This window comes from Phocoena sinus, chromosome 4, assembly GCF_008692025.1.
Source record: "Phocoena sinus isolate mPhoSin1 chromosome 4, mPhoSin1.pri, whole genome shotgun sequence".
NCBI classification, from domain to species: domain Eukaryota; kingdom Metazoa; phylum Chordata; class Mammalia; order Artiodactyla; family Phocoenidae; genus Phocoena; species Phocoena sinus.
The window spans coordinates 111,229,715-111,242,186 of NC_045766.1; the positions used below are offsets into that span (position 1 = coordinate 111,229,715).

At 38.6% G+C, this 12,472-nt stretch overlaps 1 pseudogene; it reads right to left on the reverse strand.

Annotated features, from left to right (window-relative positions):
* Positions 1-7,256: 7,256 nt before the first annotated feature.
* Positions 7,257-8,941, reverse strand: LOC116753450 (annotated as a pseudogene).
* Between the last annotated feature and the right edge of the window lie 3,531 nt (positions 8,942-12,472).

Consider the following 12,472-nt stretch of genomic DNA (forward strand, 5'->3'; position numbering starts at 1 on the left):
TCCCCCACATCAGCAGGCAGATTCCCAACCACTGCGCCACCAGGGAAGCCCTAGATTCACCTCTTTCTTTCAAGCAACCTGAAATTATAACTCCAGCCAATATTTTTAAATTTAACTCATTGATCTTTATAATTTTAAGGAGAATTATATTTTACATGCAAACTGTACACGAGCTCTTTAAATTTATTTTCCATATGAACTTCACTGTCCTCAATGCTAGTGTTTATATTTTAAATCATTGATTATTGGTTCTTTGGGTTTTAAGACTACTAGGGGACAAAAATTGTCATGAGAAGTGTATACACACACACACACACACACACACACACGAGTTTTGTTCTAACATAAGTAGCATGCCTTTTTTATTTTGTTTTGGGTTTAAGACTTGACTTAGAGAATCCTTCACTCTTTATAATTCTTTACACTCTTTTCTATGCAAAAAGGAAAACTTTGGGAGATACATGACTACTTTTCTTGGCCATAGTCTTTACCTTTTCAAGAATTTTGTTTTTCACTTTATAGAAATCTGTAAATAATTAATTAAAGCAAATCTACTAATTGGCTACACCATGCATAATATGCTGCTCTGGGATCTTCCTGCTAATTACTCTGGAAAAACACTACCACCATAGCTTAAGAGAACACTTTTCTAGAGAAAAATTCTCCACACCTTGCTTTTGCTTTTCAATGTCTTGGGTTTTGATTTCTATTAGTTTCAATTAACGATCACTCAATTTGTCTTAACTTCTAAACTTTTCTCACTCTGGTCATCTTCTCTTTAAGTATATCAGACTCAGTCTAAGCCTTCTCCATCTTTAATACAATTTCTTATGGCAACTCACAGCAGATGATCAACATTAAATTAAGTAGCTTGATATTTAGGCATGATGTGAGAAATTTCTATGGAATCATCTTTAATCCAAGGCTTGATCACCTTGATCTTCCTTCTTCCTTGATGTTTTAAGTTGGTCTGAAGCCTGAGTGTAACTTGTAGTTCTTCACCCGAGTTGGGAGCCATGTTATTAACTCACAGGGTCAACACCTCATTTCATTATTTGCCTCCCCAACAGCATAATAGTTTCTTTAAGTCTCTGTAGGAAGGATCAAGTGGCATTACAAATAGTTCTAGATTCTTTATCAGTGACTTTGTCTTTCCATACAGTGTTCAATGAGGTATAGGATAAAAATTAGTAATATTTATTTTATTGAGGAAACGCTTCTTGGCCAAAAGTGTCAAGGATTTAAAAAGGAAGATGAGAAGAAAGAAAAAGAAAGAAGAAAGGAAGAAAGAAAGAAAGCAAAAGAGAGAAAGAAAGGGAGGGAGGAAGAAAGAAAGGGAAAGAGAAAGAGGGAGGGAGGAAGGAAGGAGAAATTGTTTACTAAAACAAAGTAACTAAAAAACATATTTACAATTAAAAAACATTTCCAGTACTACAGTGTCTTTTTAAACATTTTTGTAAAACTCTGATTGAATAAAGTATCATTGAAAAACTTTACTCCTAGCTGAAGTAAACAGAAATGTGCTTTAAGAGTACACAAGTATAACTTATATGAAATAATTACATTCCAGCCAAAATGATATGATGAAATTTGATAAATGGGTTATATTTCCAAGATTCCAACTTACTGATAAATCATAACCATTTTCAGGACCATTACAACCATTTAATGACAGATTACAAAGGTGAAAGGGCACAGAAATTGAGGTAGGATAAAAATGTTATTAAGAGCTTTGTTAATCCATAAAACATATTTCTGTGTTTGGATATATTTGTGTTTGTGTATGTTTAAATCCACACACAGAACCACAGAGAGTGGGCGATATATCATGGTACATCATTGCATGGCAGTGCACATTCTCAGCATCCATGGCTATTTCTCATTCTTTGACGTACAGCCCAAAGCATCCATACACTTTCTATCCTCATAGTCTAACAGCATGGTCTGATTAATATGTACGTAGGAATAAAATACATAGTAGAAAATTAAAATATTACTTGATCTATAACAGGAACACTGCTAGGTCTAGTGGTCAAAAATCAGACTTATGTTGTCACAATGGCAAGCCACTAGTCTTTTTATCTAGATTTCAGACCTAAGACTGTTCAAGTACCTCTGAATAACAGCCTGGGCTCCTTGAGAAAGGATGCTATAATATTGACATGAGTGTGTGATGTAATTACTCCTCCTGTCCTTCCCCAAGGGGCAATAAAGCCACTATCGAGAATATCTCTGCACAAGAAAACATCCAATCATTTTAAGGATTACTAGACACTGACAGTAAATTAAACTTAGTTATTGAGGACCCCAAATGACACAGGGGTCTACCAGTAAAAATTAGGGTGCAGATAGTACACATGCCTAAGACACCAACTCCTGTTTCATTGCTTCTTCTTCCTGAATCCACAGCATGATCTCATAGGAAGTTCTTTGTGACTATGGATAAAATAATTTCCTTTTCGTTCTAAACAACATGCTAGCTCTAATCAGAAATTTGCTGATGCAAATTTAGGACAGCCCTAAATAGGAGTGTCCCTGAAGAATAATGATAATGAAAATCTTACTGGGGAGACTACTGAACAGCTCAGTTGGTACCGGATTGTTTTGGTATTGACAGAAATCCTTGTATCTGTTAGCTATTGATAATACAAAATTGATGGATAATTTATGACTATGAAGCTTCAGTGATGTTAAGCAATGAACATTCATTTCTCATGCATTGTCAGGGTTCAGCTGGTCCAGGATTGGCTTTGGCTAATCCCACCTGGCATGCTTATGTGTATGGAGAGTCCTGCAGCTTCAAATGTCTCACATCCTCCTCCTGAGATCAGGGAGCTGCTTGGATATCTCCTTCTCATCTAAACTGACTAGTGGACTAATGTCTTATCTAAACTAATTTAGACTAATGTTGCTAAAGTTTTAGGTTGATGAGTAGAAATGTGGAAACAATATAGGCCTGGAACAGTGATTCCAAGGATATCTGGAGGTTTGTAGATAGATACTCTAGGATGGGCTGAAATATGCAAATATCTGTTTCAGATGACTATTTAAAAAAGGACATCCACGTAAGTGGAGGCTCTGAATAATCATATAGACAAGATGACATATTTTGTGAATGTTAATAAACCCCATTTCTCATCTACCTAGTGTTTGCTCAATGTGGACATAGCAGCAAAAATACAAGCTCTGTATGAACCCAACACATGGAATTCCACTACAAGGATGATCTGGCTTTTGCCACTGTGGATTGCTTAACCTTCCGGGAGCAGACACTGATGCTGAAACGTCAGTTTGATTCCTGACCCTGGGGAATAGCCAACCACATTGATGGTAGGTTAAAAAATTAGTTACTTTCCATCGTAGAGAGGACAGTGATATTTTCTTACTGAAATGAACATTTATTCCAGTTAAAATTCTACTTCTGTCCTCTCACCACTATCTATAAACTTTGGCATACTTTACTCACCATCATTGACTCTGATGAAGTTAATTATCTCCCAGCAAACAAAAGTGCTGCAATGAGCACATGCCCATGAAATTTGAAGGTATTGCCATCAACCCCAAGACTGTAAGCAGCTCACATTGTGAAGACCATATCAATGGCCTATTGAAAACTCAGTTTTGTTTCCATTTGGGAGTCAGCATACTTAAATATAGTGTTTTTTAATATCAGGCATGATTTATGCTTCTAGCCAGTGACCATTATTGCTTTTTCGTGAAAGGAAATATAAAAGGGAAAGGGCAATGGAGTACAAAGGAAATATAAAGGCGAAGGGGCAATAGAGAACTTACACATTTATGGCTTTGCTGATAGCAACTTTTCTAAGAAAAACAAGCTGATTTTTTTTAAAAGAAAGTAAAAAGGAGCACATGTAAGAAAATGTAATTGTAAATTGCTTGGCTCTGCAGTGAACAATATTTTTTTTAATGTGAAAAAAGTTAACTTGGTGATTTATTCATCAAAATAAATAAATTAACCAGAAGTATGGGGAGGCAGTGGGAAATTAAAGAAGCAAATTTTAATCCTCTAAAAGGAAGTAAATATATTTCTAAAACTGATAAATCATGAAATAACAATGTAAGCATATTATTTAGAAACACAGAATTAATGCTTAATGAAACACCTGAAGAAATGAATGGTGATATCCTCTTGAAAGCACAATTGGAAGGCAGAAGGGAAAAGGAAGGAACTACTTTTGTATTATAACTAATACTTGTGTTGATTTTAGATCTTTATGTATTTATTCCTTTGATAAGGAATATTATAACTTTAATAGATAATCTGTGTGCTGCAGTTGTCAGGAGGAATTGGTCTTCTTCTAACTCTTCTTTCAGTTCCACTTGTTGATATTTACTGCTAGTTAAACCTATTGTAGACCCTTCATCTATGACTATTAAAAAGTACAGCAGATCAACAGGGTTGGCATCAGTCTTCAGGGGTCAGAAGTGGGCTGGAACTGCACACACAGTGGGGCTCTCACCCCCATTCTTATTCACCTGGACCTCGAAGAAGTCACATCTGAAATCATTAATGTGTGAGCATTAGAAGATTCTGGTCATGAATACAGTCCAGTATTCAAGGACACTGAAATCATGCTCTCCTCTACTGCGATCATCTTTCCTTTTGACTCAAAGGTCAGTCAAATTTTTTGCACACTTGAATATCAGTGACAGTGATCATATGTGGAGTTTGGGGCAGAGAGGCACATTGACCTCAAAAAGACTAAAGGTCCTACTATAACATGATCAATTCCTTTTACTATTCCTAGAAATGCATCAGTGCTGTGTGGTTTAGCTCAGTCTCTGATCATTCTCACCAGGATCATGACATAAACATAAAACTGGCCTTGATGCCTCCTGTAAGTCTTGCTTCCAAAAAGATCTTTTTTTTTTAAGGCAAATGACATCATACTTAATCTTTGTTTAAAACCTGAAATCTTTCAGACTGCTTTAAGGATATTGTCCAACTTATTAGCTTGGCCAAAAAACACCTGATACATGAGTATCCTTCTGACTTATCTTTTACCGTTACCCCACCTACATCAAATACTACAGCTTGAGTATTTCTTTTTCTTTCTGGTAGTCAGTATTCACACTGAGGCATTTTGTTGGGCAAACCCTCTATTTAGATGTTTCACACTCTTTGGCTTTTAAGTCTCTGAGTTAGTTCTTAGTTCCTGTTTTATCAGCTTTCCAGAGTGGATGCTCATGATAAAGATTTTGAAAGCAAAGCAACTTTAGGCAACTCTTGTTTTTATATCAAAATATGTAGTCTTGACTTTCCATGCCAGATTCTCCCCTTCATGCCAGATCACATGCTAACAGCCTCTCTTATGTTGATCTCTGTAACTGAGTATCTGTAGCCATCCCTCTTCATGTTTAGTAACCTCATCGCTTCTCACCTTGGTCACTATGTGGCCATAGAGTTATTCTTGATTCTTTCTAATTTTCTGCTCCATAACTATCACTCCAGCTTCATCTTCAATCTTGCAGTTAATTTTCCAGCTATGCTAAATCATTTGTCTTTGCATATGCCGTTTCTCTGCCTACTATACCCTTTTTTTTCACACTCCACTTAGGTAACAGCTGTTCACACTCTAGCACTTCCCTTCTCCCTGATTGCCCGTGATTCAGTTGGGGACCTTTATGATATGTTTCAATATCAGCTAAGACTTCCATTGTAGCAAGATCATATTGTTTTCTTTTCCTTTTTTTTTTTCTTTTTTTGATTGACATACATCTACATTTATTAGGAACGCCTAGATCCATAGATTGTCAGTATTTAAAAGAACAAACGAAAAACAACTGAGCTTGATGGGCAGAACACAAGGGGACTAAATGCATACTTTGTTTTTCTGGGTGTTCCCATGTCAAGAAGTCATATTTTCTCTTTGGCTTAATGAGCAAAAGTTTATTCAAAATTACAGACAACATTTACTTGGTTCCTGTGTTTATAGAAATAGAATCGAGGTTTCTATGCATATATGGAATTTTGAGGAGATGAATATAATGCCACAAGGAACAAGAAGCTTGGAAGATAATTTAATTCAAAGTTTCAACATACCGTTACTTTTGCAACTTTGTATACTCCATAGAGCAGAGTAAAATCCACAGGGCTCCATGAAGCTGGGGAATCCAAGTCAATTTATTGCATTATTTACCTTGATATAGTTGCTACAAAGCAGTGGAAAGCTTTTGAGGTTCTTCAATAACAGAACTCAGTTCAAAATGAAATACTTTCAAGAAACAGTCTTATTTCTTTATAAAATGTAGACCAATAAGCTCAAATTCAGAAAGGTACTCTAAGATAACTGGCTGTGAATTAGGTTATAGAAGTTTCAGGTAATTGTTACGTGAATGTTTTTTCCATTAATCCACTTTAAAATCACTATGATTAAATGATTGTACTATTTCTTTTGGCTGAAAGATACAGAAACCATGATCCAATGATTTGAACCTTTCTCATTTGAGCTCATTATTAACAAACATTCCCAGTGCTATTAGTCAATTAACCCATTATTTAAATACACTCTGACTTTTCAAAACATTTTAAGATATACTGGATCTTGTGCCATCATGAAAATCCTTCTCCTCAAAATTTGTTTGGTGAGTTTTCCCCTGGTTAAAACGTCAGCATTTTGGGAACTGTGAACTTGAGGGAGGGGGTTCAGCGTGTCTGTTGTAGCTCTTACAGAAAGACACTGTCCAGGCACAGCAGGCATGTTGATATGAATGACTGCTTGATTTGAGTTCACAGGGATTCATATTTTTCTTGCTTTTCATTTACATTATTTCATATCCTGAATATTAGAGTTTAGGCTTACACATCCTTCAGTTTCTTAGCACGGCTCGCTTAATCTGAGCTTTTGAACTTCAGATGAACTTGGGCTGAGGTTTCGAATCTGTAATGAAACCTGAAACTAGGCAAGTTTCCCCTAATTTCAGTCTAATTGTTGAAGTCTTCATAACTTCAGGGCATAGGAAGCATGTGTGTGGCACATTTTAGAAATTACTGATTTTTTTTAAAGGCAAGTTCTGCTCTGTGTACAACAACCGGCACCTTGGACATAGCTCTTCTGCAGTTGCAGGACCGGAAATCCTCAGGAATCCTTCCCCGGCGCCACTGCCTCCCACCCCTGGCCACACGGCATGTGTGATCTTAGTTCCCCAACCAGGGATCGAACCCCCGCCCCCTGCATTGGAAGCACAGAGTCTTAACCACTGGACCACCAGGGAAGTCCCAGGAATTCTTTCTCGTCCCACTTCCCAGGCCCTAGTTTTCCTTGTGTACCTTAGTCCTTAGTTTAGCAAGTTCCTCCTCTAAACTTTTAATGTGTTCCTCCAGCGTGGCCTTGTCTTGCTGGGCTTTCTGACTGGCTTGGCTTCGTGCTTCTTCAATCATCCTTTCATACCACTTTTCCATCTGGGTGGAAACAGCCTCAAAGAAATAGTGGGTGAGCTCCAGAGCTTGGGAGGTGTCTCGAATGTGAGGGGCAGTCTGCTCGCCACCTGCTGCTAGTGGCGGCTGCCCGCAGGTGGTGCTGGGTGCTGGCCTAGGTGCCTCGTCTGCCCACTTTTCCCAGACTTCTTGGTTTGGGTGCCTCTGTCAACACAGGGCCCAGCCTGTGGGTTGCATTTGGCTGCCTCTTTCAAGGGTAACGAGGCTGTCTGGACCTTGACATTCCTCAGTCAGGAGCCTGTACAATCCGAGGAAGACAGCTCCTGCTGGGGTCTGTGGGTGGCTGTGGAGCTGAGGGCCTTTTCCTTGGGCCTGGCCACCTGTGGGGAGCTGTCAGAGGCTGCTACTGGACCTGCAGTCCCCACTGACTGTTCCACACCTGTGGAGGACTCACAAGTGGAGGGTGTGGATTTAGTCTCGGAGGCCCCAGAATTTCCAGAAAGCTTCAGCTCCAGATTCTGAATCTTTAACATGCACCAAGTTTTTAATTCATCCACCAAGGACATCTGCCGTTTCTCTCCCTCGTGCTTCTCTGAGTCCGAGTGCTGCTATAGGCGATTCAGGCACTCCTTCCTCTCTGCTGAGAGTCGCTCGACCATCAGCTGGTCCAGAACCCGCATTTGGTGCTGGGTCTTATTCTCCATGTGTCCCAGCTTCGTGTTCATCTTATCCTGAACCAACACCAGCTCTGCTTTGATCTCCTCCACAGTTGCCTCCAACTGATTCTCCAGCTTGTTGATCAGGGGTTTACATCGAGAGCCGTTTATTGGTGCCTGCATCACTTTGCTGCCCTTGCCCTGGTACAGTGTGTAGAGCTGGTATGCTCTGAACTCATGGGGGATGGGGGTAAACAGCGATGCCCCGGCCTCTTTTTAGGGTCATTGTGAGTGTGCAAGTTCTTCTGCTGTCAGGGCTGCTTGTGTGCTGGTGGGGTGGAGTCAGAAAACGCTGACACATTGGGCCTTGACTTTTTCTGCCTGTTGTCCTTTGCTCTGGGCTCTGGGGAGGCGGACAGGAAATCTCTGGACTCTTCTTTTCTGGGTACAGCCTGTTCACTGCTATGGGTGTCTCCTGCTGAGACACTTCCCTGGGGCACTTTAGTGAGGAGGAGAGCAACTTCTGGATTATTGTGGTAGCAGGCAGTCTCCAGTGGAGTCCGGCCTGCATTATTGACAATGGTCCCATCTGCTCCGGCTTCCACTAAGATTTTAACCACCTTCTTGTGATTTAGGGCAGCAGCAATATAAAGTGCTGTGTCTCCAGCATCGTCCTGGACATCGAGGTCACAGCCAGCCTTCAGCAAGATCTGGACCACAGAAAGATGGCCCTTATTGGCAGCAAGATGCAGGGGGTCCAGCCATGCTTGGTAATGGCTACCTTGGCGCCCTTGTTAATGAGCTGAAACACATTCTCCGCCTGGCCTTTGTACGCAGCTATGAGCAGGCATTCTGAAAGCCTGGCGACCACATCCTGCTGGCTCATGAATTAGGAGAGAAAGACATTTTCGGGGAAGTGGTAGACAAGTTCCTTTGGCCCAAGGTGATGCCACAGGTCCAGGCAGGTACCCGCGGGTAAAGATTCTCCGATCATTGGAAGGTGTCTTCATCACTATGCCATCTTTGGGGCCTCTGCGATCAGGATGCCCGCGACTCCAAGATCATATTATTTTCTAATATTTGCTTTGTCTCTGGCTCTCATTAGAGTATAAGCTTCTGGGGGATGAGATGCTAAATGAACATGTGATTTCAAATGAGTAAAAATGCTTGTCAACTTCTTCATCAATCAGCAAATCCATATACAGACCTCTTTGGCTTATTCCTGAAACCTCAGGGGTGTTTCAGGGATCTAGGGTCTAAAAATCTATAGATCCTCTTCTAAACTTGAGGCCTATTTTAAAGAAAATCATCCTCTAAGGGCCCTATAAACAAACACATTCTCTTGCAAGTTCAGCAGAAAGAAGGATAAGAAAAATATAAAATTACCTGAGGTCATGTCAACTATATTAATATCTAAAGACCAAAGCTCATGTGCAGTTTCTGCCTCAAAGAGTTAGTGCAGATGTGAAAACAGAGAAGTTCTTTAATGTCACCTGAGGGCAAAAGGTAGAGCCAGAATTTAGACCCATTCAGTTGGCTTCAGAGGAATTTGACTAATGTTGAAAGGCATTGAATAATGAGATATTGAATAATATCCTTTGAACTGAGAAGTAACTTGCAGACCAAAAAACGAAGCAGGCAACTCCATAAAGTGCAATTATGAAGTTTATTGTGGGTAACTTACATACAGGCAGGATCAGGCAGACAAGGATCCAGAGGCATTTGCGGCTGCATGCCCATCTGCCAAAAGGAGTGCTGGGGACTGTGAAGAGGCTAAAGCTAAAAATAGAATCTGACTACCAGGGAGAAGTATGTCTGGTACTAAATGGAACTAAATTGGAACTCATGACCAATAACCATCTTCATCAGCAAAAGACATTCTTTCTGTTTTCATATCAGATGAAGGCAAGTGTAAAAGTTGATTGGAAATTTATCTGGTTTGGGGGCATTCTTTGTGAGTAAGTCACCCAGAAAGGGGAGAGTGGTAGGACTGCAAGTCTAAGATGAAGCTGTAAAATGGAGTCAGTGATGGTATGTGCAAGTCAAAACAGCCCTTATACTTTACCTTTTGGCTCACAAATATCCCCAAGAGTACTATAACATAATTATTTATCAACTATGAATGCTCGAAAAAGAGAAGTTAAAATCCTAAGCAGTTTTATCAGAAAAGAGAGGACAGAGGAGGGATAATATTTAGGTCAGACCACCGTCTGAATGCCAGGCTTTTAGGCAAAGGCCACTTCCATCCAGATGTGCACTCTCCTTCCCAGGCTGAACTGGGCCAGACCATGTCTCTAGGTTTGGTTCATGAATAAATCAACTTCTGAGGCAGGGTAGTTTGTTTGCCTTGGCATTCACTACAAAATCCATTTACAGACTAAATCAAGAGACCATTTTCAGGATAAAGGTGTGAATGGATGAATGAGCAGCATTTTTATTTCTGGTCTATTTTATAGTTTCTGTTAACATATAGGGCTTCACCTCCTACAACTCTTCCTGCTGTTCCCTAAAACTGAAATGCCACATTGCCTAGAAGAACGTTGCTGAATAAACATAGTAAAGTTAAAAGGCAGAAAGCTTTACATAATAGTTAATTTTAAATGTTTGGCTGGGACATTTTCTGGAAGGACACATTTCTTTTCAATTATTTATTAGTGAATATTCAATTTTATTATTTTAAGGAAAATGATAATAACTGATAAGGAAGTTTTATTATCGTAACTTACTTTTGAATAAAACTACTACACTATTGTCCCCATTTGGAATAAAACTATGGCTATATGAACAATTGTTACCCTCCTCTCTTTGTATTGCCTTATTTGACACCACTTTGCTCCACACATTTTGGTATTATTTGACAAGATGAAGATTGTTTGATTTTAATAGTTTTGAAATGTGGGAGCTTCATAGCAGGAGTAAAATAATGACTTTTAGATTTTATTACACTCAATAGATTACAATGGTGAAAGAGACTGCATACTTAAAATTCTGGGCTGACTACCACAAACATGAAAACCGAAGCCTGGAGCTCAGTCTCATGGTCAAGACTATTTGATTCATGTTTAAGAATTGCTATCGTTTTTATAATAAGTGAAAAGTAAAAAATTGCGAAGAAAAATGGTTATGAAGAATTAGAATTCATAAAATACTAAATATTTAACTTCTAAGTCCTGTGACTATTCCCTTTTGAAATTAACTAATAAACCGTTACGTTTAGTATTTTATTTGTAAATGGCCCTTGTCTAACTTCTTGGCATCATTCAACTATTGATAATGTATGAGATGGATCATCATACTTACATTATTATTCAGCTCATATTATACACATAAGCAAACTACGGTTTCACCTATTGGTGTTTTGTATTCACTAAGAGTTTGAGTCACTCTGATATCTTGGAACACATTGTTTACATATAGTGTGATAGCGATATTTTTCATATTTATTGCAGGCTCCCCTAAACACATAGAAAGAATTGTGATGGGGTGGTTTGGCTCCTAAATTACGTTAACATTGTCGAATGTAGGACTGTCTAGAGAATTAAAGAAGTGACATGTTTTGTAGATATTAAAATTTTATGCACTGTTTTAACAATTTTTTAACTCTATGAAAAAATGCCTTTAATGAAGACATAAGACTGCAATGACAAAACTATTCTTGAGGGCGATGGAAATATTCAGGTACTTATATAGCCCTTAGTTTAAATTATTTATAAAGCCACTAAAATTTTATTTAGAGCAGAGGTAATTGATTTTATAGGGTAGCCTGTTGACAGTCAAGTGTTATCATTTGTAAACCTAAGGCAAAATTTCACATTAGCAATGTACCATGCCTTTAGGCTAACAATGTTGCCTTTCATAGCACATTTTAATACAAATCAGGTACAGGTAGGCTATCTTTTGTCAGGAAAATAGATCCTATGTATGAAGTCCCGATTATTTATTTTAGTAATGTCAATTTTGTATACCCAAGTTATAAATGACCTTTCATTGAGGGATTAATTATCTTATGCTTTGGCATTTTTGTGTTTGTATCTATTTTCCTGTTACTACTAAATGCTGATGGCTGCCTGCTTTGGTTCAATATTCCTGTAAGAATGTGACAGAGAACAGCCTAGTACAAAGCTAAATGACATATTAGTATCCTGATAAGAATAAGCAGCATATTGGCTAAGGGCTAGGGACACAACAGGATTCTTTGCGATTTGTGGCATTTAGAATATATGAACTATAGTGAAACAGGGACATCTGGTGTAGAAAAGGGATGCAAAACTTAGAGCAGAAACAAGAAAGACCAAGGTGCCTTGAAATTATACTTAGATGCACTTAAGTTTTGTGTATATCACTGCATATAAATTTTGCTCCCAAGAACATTACACTCAATATTATGTATGCATTCTAAAGTATATGGAAATACATG